The sequence below is a fragment of the Euprymna scolopes genome, unplaced genomic scaffold, assembly GCF_053919585.1.
Source record: "Euprymna scolopes isolate OS-2025 unplaced genomic scaffold, ASM5391958v1 sca307, whole genome shotgun sequence".
NCBI lineage: Eukaryota > Metazoa > Mollusca > Cephalopoda > Sepiida > Sepiolidae > Euprymna > Euprymna scolopes.
The window spans coordinates 1-7,500 of NW_027633333.1; the positions used below are offsets into that span (position 1 = coordinate 1).

Genomic DNA, 7,500 nt, shown 5'->3' on the forward strand with positions numbered 1-7,500 from the left:
GACGTTGGTCGCTTTCGTTCTTTGAGTCTCGGTCTCGGTCCAAGTCAGGGGAGAAACAAAAAAGAGGCCATCAGCGCGGGCAGCGCGCTTCTACTGACGGCGAACCTCCTCGAAAAACAAATAAACACGTGCCCGTCGTTGTAGTTGTCTGTCTTATGTCGGTCGGTCGGTCGGTCGGTCTGTCGTTCTGTCGAAACAAAGTCCCAAATTCCAACGATACCTGGTTGATCCTGCCAGTAGTCATATGCTTGTCTCAAAGCTTAAGCCATGCAAGTGTAAGTTCACGCCACGCATTAGAACGGGCGAAACCGCGAATGGCTCAGGAACCGGACCTAATCCTCGGGACCGTATTCCTCCTCGGAGGCGATGGATAACTGTGGCAATTCTAGAGCTAATACATGTGACACAGGCCGCGATCGGTCGGCGCGCCGTCGTCGCCACGCCTCGCGCGCTGGCACCCGCGTCGGCCGTTCCGGGTCGCGGCGCTACATATTAGACTGAGACCGATGCGCGTCATTCCGTCCTCCCGTCGTCGGCGTTCCCGCTCGCGGGTCCGTTCGGTGGCGGGGCTCATAGGGCGGCGCGCTCCGCTTTGGTGACTCTGGATAACTCACTGGTCGATCGCACGAGCTTTCACGCCCGGCGACGGGTCTCTCGAGGGTCCGCCCTATCAACTGTCGACGGTCGGTTAAGTGCCTACCGTGGTTACTACGGGTAACGGGGAATCGGGGTTCGATTCCGGAGAGGGAGCATGCGAAACGGCTACCACATCCAAGGAAGGCAGCAGGCGCGCAAATTACCCACTCCCGGCACGGGGAGGTAGTGACGAAAAATAACGACGCGGGACTCTGTCGAGGCCCCGCGATCGGAATGAGTACACTTCAAATCCGTTAACGAGGACCAACCGGAGGGCAAGTCTGGTGCCAGCAGCCGCGGTAATTCCAGCTCCGGTAGCGTATATTAAAGTTGTTGCGGTTAAAAAGCTCGTAGTCCGAACTCGGGTTCGTGGTCGCGCAAGCGGCCCCGGGGCGGCGGCGCCATCGTCCGTCGTTGACTTTGGTCGTCCGTTCGCATTCCCGGCCCTTTCCGCCGGTGTCAACCGCTAGCATACCCGCCACGCGGTCCTGCCGGCGAGGTGGACGAGGAGGTCGTGATCGGGATCCGGGAAAAAAAAAACAAGTGGTCGTCGGTTCGGTTCCGGGAGTAGTCTAACGGGGGGGTGCTACGTGTGTGTGTTTGGGTGTGTTCATTCGCATCCCCGCACTCTGACCCCCGCGCTTCTCTCCCTCTCCCTTTCCGCGCGTTCCTCTTTTTTTTTGAACCCCCCGGTCCGCTCCGAGTCCCTGCTTCGTGTCTTGTCTGCGCGCGTGTTGCGGGTCGGCGGTTTCTCCTCCAAGGGTGCTCTTAACCGAGTGTCCGCGGCGGCCGGTACGTTCACTTTGAAAAAATTAGAGTGCTCAGAGCGGGCTGTTCAAGCTTGCATACGATAAGCATGGAATGATGGAAGAGGGCCTCGTCTACGTCTGTCGGTCTCCGTCTACGGCGAGGCAATGATCGAAGGGAGCGGTCGGGGCCACTCGTATTGCGACGTTAGAGGTGAAATTCTTGGATCGTCGCAAGACGAACTGCAGCGATGGCGTGTGGCAAGCACGTTTTCCTCGATCAAGAGCGAAAGTCGGAGGTTCGAAGACGATCAGATACCGTCGTAGTTCCGACCGTAAACGATGCCGACCGGCGATCCGCCGGCGTTCGCTTCCATGACCCGGCGGGTAGCCTGCGGGAAACCAGAGTTCGGTTCCGGGGGGAGTATGGTTGCAAAGCTGAAACTTAAAGGAATTGACGGAAGGGCACCACCAGGAGTGGAGCCTGCGGCTTAATTTGACTCAACACGGGAAAACTCACCCGGTCCGGACACCGGTAGGATTGACAGATCGATAGCTCTTTCTCGATTCGGTGGGTGGTGGTGCATGGCCGTTCTTAGTTGGTGGAGCGATCCGTCTGGTTGATTCCGATAACGAACGAGACTCCGGCCTGCTAACTAGTGCGCCGATGTCAGTGATTTTTACGGCGGGCTCGGCGTCCTCCGTGGCGCTCGGGTCCGGGTCCGGTTTTCTCACGCACTTCTTAGAGGGACGGGTGGCAGAAAGCCACACGAGGCGGAGCGATAACAGGTCTGTGATGCCCTTAGATGTCCGGGGCCGCACGCGCGCTACACTGGAGGTATCAGCGGGGACTTCGCCCCGGCCCGAGAGGGTTGGGAAACCTCTGAACCACCTCCCGTGATAGGGATCGGGGCCTGTAACCAACCCGTGAACGAGGAATTCCCGGTAGGCGCGGGTCAACAGCCCGCGTCGATCACGTCCCTGCCCTTTGTACACACCGCCCGTCGCTACTACCGATCGAACGGTCCGGTGAGGTCCTCGGATCTGGCCGACGACGCCGCCGGGCAGTGCGCGACGTGTCCGTCACGACACTCGTGCATCTACGCCTCGGCGTTCGATGCCTGGAGAAGACGACCGAACCCGATCGTTTAGAGGAAGTAAAAGTCGTAACAAGGTTTCCGTAGGTGAACCTGCGGAAGGATCATTACCGTTTTCCCGTTCGAGACTGGTTTGTTGTTTTCCGGCCTACCTCCTCTGTCTGTCGGCGTCAACGCCTCGAATGCGCGCAAACAAACCTATAAAAGGCGGAGCGAGAGATAGATTTGTGGTGACGCGGAGGTTTTTAAAGCCCCAGCTCTTCTTGCTTGCTTCCGCGTCTTACCACCTGTTTGTTTTTTCGCCCACCGCAAGTGATGGCCGCTTCTTCTTTGCCTTGTCGCCGCTTTATCGTTTTTTGTTTTTTTTGCAGCCGCTGTGCCACCGCCGCTAGCTAAAAACAAACTACTCGCGACATTGCAATGCCGTCACGCCTCCTCGCACAGACCTCCTCGCACACTACTAAATCTATATAAACAAAAACTAATATAAAAAACCCAAGTGCTGAACCCTGGACGGGGGATCACTCGGCTCGTCCGTCGATGAAGAGCGCGGCCAGCCGCGAGAACTGATGCGAATTGCAGGACTCAGTGAACATCGACACCTCGAACGCACATTGCGGGCCCCGAGATCCCTTGTCTCGGGGCCACGTCCGGTCGAGAGGCGGAACGTTACATGTCTTTCTCCGTTAACGAAACGACATCTTGCCGTCCCCGTGCCCGCCCGGTCCTCGGCACGGTGGTAACCGGGACGTCGCAGGAGCGAGTGACGAGGGGGAAGAAAAATAAAAAAAGAATTGACTCCTTTCAATGTCTTTTTTTTTTTTAAAACCCTCTCCGGCCTCCTCCTTCGTCTCCCGCTGGCAGACCGCGGAGTCTTTTCCCTTTTCGACCGCGTGAAGAAACACTGTGGAGGAGGAGCAGGAGGAGTCTGTCCGAAAGCAGCCGAAGGGAGAACAAAACAAAAAAAAAAGCACCGACCTAACCGACTGCCGACGTAAGCGCCGCCTGCTCGTCTCGCTCTCTGCCTCATGAAGGTGTCTCTCAGCGACGCCTCGAGCAGCGCGACGAGCACGGCCGTCGCACCGTAAAAAGGTGGCCGCGTCGTAGGCAACGTCGGATGGGGAGGACCCACGCTTTTTTTTTAATTGTTGGCTTCTTCATTTTCGGTCGGACGGGCGCTATATCGGCCAGCCGTCGTCACACGGAGGGTACCGATCGAGATTCCTCTCCTCCAAACACCACACTCTACTAAAAACCGCCGCCCTCGGCTCGGACGAGACGACCCGCTGAACTTAAGCATATCGCTAAGCGGAGGAAAAGAAACCAACCGGGATTCCCTTAGTAACGGCGAGTGAACCGGGAGAAGCCCAACGCCGAATCCCGTCGCAAGTTAAAGGCTTCGGGACGTGTGGCGCATGGGTCGAAGGCAGCCGTTCGTTTTCGTCTCGCATAGTTCGGAGTTCCCTCGATCGGGGCCGCCCGCGGCGGGTGCCAGGCCCATTCGGTGCGGACGGCGAGCGACGGCCTTCGATCCGAGAGTCGGGTTGCTTGGGAACGCAGCCCAAATCGGGTGGTAAGCTCCATCCAAGGCTAAATACCGGGACGAGTCCGATAGTCGACAAGTACCGTGAGGGAAAGTTGAAAAGAACTTTGGAGAGAGAGTTCAAGAGAACGTGAAACCGCCCAGGGGTAAACGGGTGGGACCGCTCACCGCGATCGCGGGGGGACTCAGTCCGGTGCTGCCTAGGCTCGAGCCCAAACTCGATGTGTGTTCTTGAAAGAGAGGCCGTCGCGGCACAGGTCGTCGTTCGTCGTGTCCGCGGGGAACTCGTTCTCCGCGGGCCAGCTTTTGTGCCCGCGTCGCCGACGAAGGAGACGGGCCGCGTGGATAGCGGGAAGGGAAACGTGGTGACGACCGCGGCGTCGGTAGGTGGCTGCGTCGGTTGGCTGCGACGGAGGGGACTCGTCCTCTCGATCGCTGCTGCCGCCGGGCCCCTAACCCGCCGCATCCGTCGCCGCCGCTTCTTCTTTCCTCCTGCTCCCTCCGCGCGCGACTCCGCTGCACCCGTCCCCTTCTCATCGCTCGGCGTAATCATGGCGCGGGCGCTTCGGCGCGACCTCCGCGCGGCCGGCACCGGACGCACTTCCCCTCCGGTCCGTCGTCGCGACCCGTTCCCGGCGTGCAGGTCGAACACGCGGGTTTTTTTCCGTAGGCGGCAGGCGTTTCATCACCCTGAAAACCCCCGTCTTCCCACCTTGTGAAGTCGGGGGCCACCGGCCGTCGGGCCCGCGAACGTAACTGCCCCTTTCTGCCGGGAACGGAGGAAATCTGACACGATCCGTTACACGTGGCGAGCCGGTCCGTTTTGATCCCGCCGGAAGTCGCGGTGCGGGCGACGCACTCTGTGTGTCGCTCCTTAGGCGCCCCACCGTCTCGGGCGCGTGCGCGATGAGAGGCGGGATAGGACTGGCGCGGCCTCGCCGTCACGCACCTCGCCGACGTTTCGGGTTCTTGTCGGGGGCAACCCCGCCCGCGCCCGTTTCCGTTTCCGGAGAGGTCGCTCGGCGACGCTTTTTTACTCGAGCCGCCCGCCACCCCGGGTCAGCGACGTGCATCGGCAACCCACCCGACCCGTCTTGAAACACGGACCGAGGAGTCCTGGCCGTTCGCGAGTCGTAGGGGCCACCTCTGACTAACCCCGAAGGCGAAGCGAAAGCGAGAGAGCGTGTAGGAGGGCGTCGATCGGGAGAGGTGTCGTGGCAAAGTCGTCCGGGGGTCGTCGGGGGGTGTCGTCGGTCTCGTGCCGTCGTCTTCTCCTCGCCTCACCCGCCTCCGAGCCGTGCCCGATCCCGCCGGCGCGGCGTTTTCGGCCTTCCGCCGTCGCTGCTGCGGTGCCCGCAACTTTTCCTTTTTTCTCTCTTCCCGAGAGAGATAGGAGAGGGAAGGCTCGTGGCTGACGTGCGGTTGTTTTTCCCTCCTCCCCGAGAGGGGACCGGCGCATCTTCCAAAAAGGGGAATTGCCGGGCGCCAGCTTCCATATCCTCCTTCCGCCCATCGGTGAGATCCCGCGGCTTGAACTAGTCCTATTTTGTCGTCGAGTTTAGGCGCTGCGCGCGGGCGCATCACCCCCGGGTCGGTTTCCCCTTTTTCCGAGTACGACTCGGCCGACTCTGGCGTAGCGAGCGACCAGGGACCCGAAAGATGGCGATCCACGCCCGGTCGGGATGAAGCCAGAGGAAACTCTGGTGGAAGTCCGAAGCGCCTCTGACGTGCAAATCGATCGTCGGAACCGGGTGTAGGGGCGAAAGACCAATCGAGCCGTCTAGTAGCTGGTTCCCTCCGAAGTTTCCCTCAGGATAGCTGGCGCTCGATCGTCGCAATTCCATCCGGTTAAAGCGAACGATTGGAGGCCCCGGGGCCGTTCACGGCCTCGACCTACTCTCGAACTCGGAACGGGTGGAAACGGGCCGACTCTCCCGAACGACGGAGCCGACCCATCCGGCCGCCGCCGCCAGCACGCTTCGCTGGGCGGTTGGTCACCTCGAATGCGAGTGCCAAGTGGGCCACTTTTGGTAAGCAGAACTGGCGCTGTGGGATGAACCAAACGTCCGGCTAAGGTGCCTAACGCGACGCCCATGAGATCCCCGAAAGGGTGTCGGTCGATATAGACAGCAGGACGGTGGCCACGGAAGTCGGAATCCGCTAAGGAGTGTGTAACAACTCACCTGCCGAATCGACCGGCCCCGAAAATGGATGGCGCTGGAGCGACGGACCGATGCCGGACCGTCGCGGCGAGGAGCGATGAACTTTCGCGCCGAAACGATGCCGCGACGAGTAGGAGGGCGCCGCGGCGAGCACGGAAGCCTAGGGCGCGAGCCCGGGTGGAGCCGACCGCGGGTGCAGATCTCGGTGGTAGTAGCAAATATTCGAACGAGACCTTCGAAGACCGAAGTGGAGAAGGGTTCCGTGCCAACGGCGGTCGAGCACGGGTCAGTCGGTCCTAAGACGCGGGCGAAAGTCTTCCCGAAAGGCGCCGGATCCGTTATGAAAGTGAAAGGAAAGCGAATCGAATCGAATCGAATCAAAAGCCCAAACAAAAAAAAAGCGGCCGGCCTCCCGTCGAAAGGGAATCGGGTTAATATTCCCGAACCCGGACTCGGAGAGGGCCCGGGGGTGGCGACGCTGTCGGCAGCGATGTCGGCGGCGCCCGTCGCTTCCCGGGCGAAACCGCGGTGACGCAAGCGAGCCCGGAGACGTCGCCGGGAGCCCCGGGAAGAGTTCTCTCTTCTTCGTAAAGGACCATGTCCGTGGAATCGGCTCGTCCGGAGATACGGAAAAGGTACCTGTAGAGCGCCGCGGCTCGGGCGGCGTCCGGTGCGCTTTCGGCGGCCCTGGAAAATCCGGGTCCGGTTTTCGCAGCTCTCGAGTCGGTCCGTACCCACCATCCGCAGCAGGTCTCCAAGGTGTACAGCCTCTCGTCGATGGCATCAATGTAGGTAAGGGAAGTCGGCAAAATGGATCCGTACCTTCGGAAGAAGGATTGGCTCCGAGGACCGGGTCGGTCGGGCCGTGCCCGCGCGAAGCGAGGAACCGGTACGGGGCTGTAGCGTTCGCTCCGTTCGCGCTTTGCGGCGAAGGCATAGGGGCCGCGGCGGTCCGTTGTGCGGCGGCGTGTTCCGGTCGAGCGGTCGCGGTCAAGCGAGCGTGTGTTGCGGGTCGGAGAGCGATACGGGTGGGAGTCCGCCGTCGGGCGGCAGGAGTGTGGCGTCGACCAAAAACGGCGGGGGACCGTCGGCGGGTCGTCTTTCTGGCGGCGGCGGTTCAAGCGGCTTTTCTGCGGGGTGCTTCGCTCCGGGGTCGGGGTGGCGGCGGGCGGCTCCAATCCGTTCGTCGCAACGTCTCCGTCCTCCTCGAAAAGGGGTGAGGCTGCCTTGCGGACGTGTCGTCGTCGCTTTGCCGGTGCGGTCTTCGTCGGCACCTCCGACGCGGCGTCCTCCGCTCCTGCGCAGTCCGCGCGATG

At 61.2% G+C, this 7,500-nt stretch overlaps 2 non-coding genes and 1 pseudogene across 2 annotated transcripts in view; all 3 read left to right on the forward strand.

The window, feature by feature from the left end:
• Positions 1-217: 217 nt before the first annotated feature.
• On the forward strand, positions 218-2,589 carry LOC145274266 (small subunit ribosomal RNA; annotated as a pseudogene).
• A 395-nt stretch (positions 2,590-2,984) lies between these two features.
• On the forward strand, positions 2,985-3,143 carry LOC145274274 (5.8S ribosomal RNA). The gene has a single exon (XR_013866631.1). It is a non-coding gene; the product is annotated as a 5.8S ribosomal RNA (ribosomal RNA).
• A 595-nt stretch (positions 3,144-3,738) lies between these two features.
• LOC145274270 (large subunit ribosomal RNA) overlaps positions 3,739-7,500 on the forward strand; it is a 5,725-nt gene continuing 1,963 nt past the window's right edge. Inside the window, exon 1 of the ribosomal RNA XR_013866629.1 lies at positions 3,739-7,500. This exon is cut by the window's right edge and continues 1,963 nt beyond it. This is a non-coding gene — a ribosomal RNA (large subunit ribosomal RNA).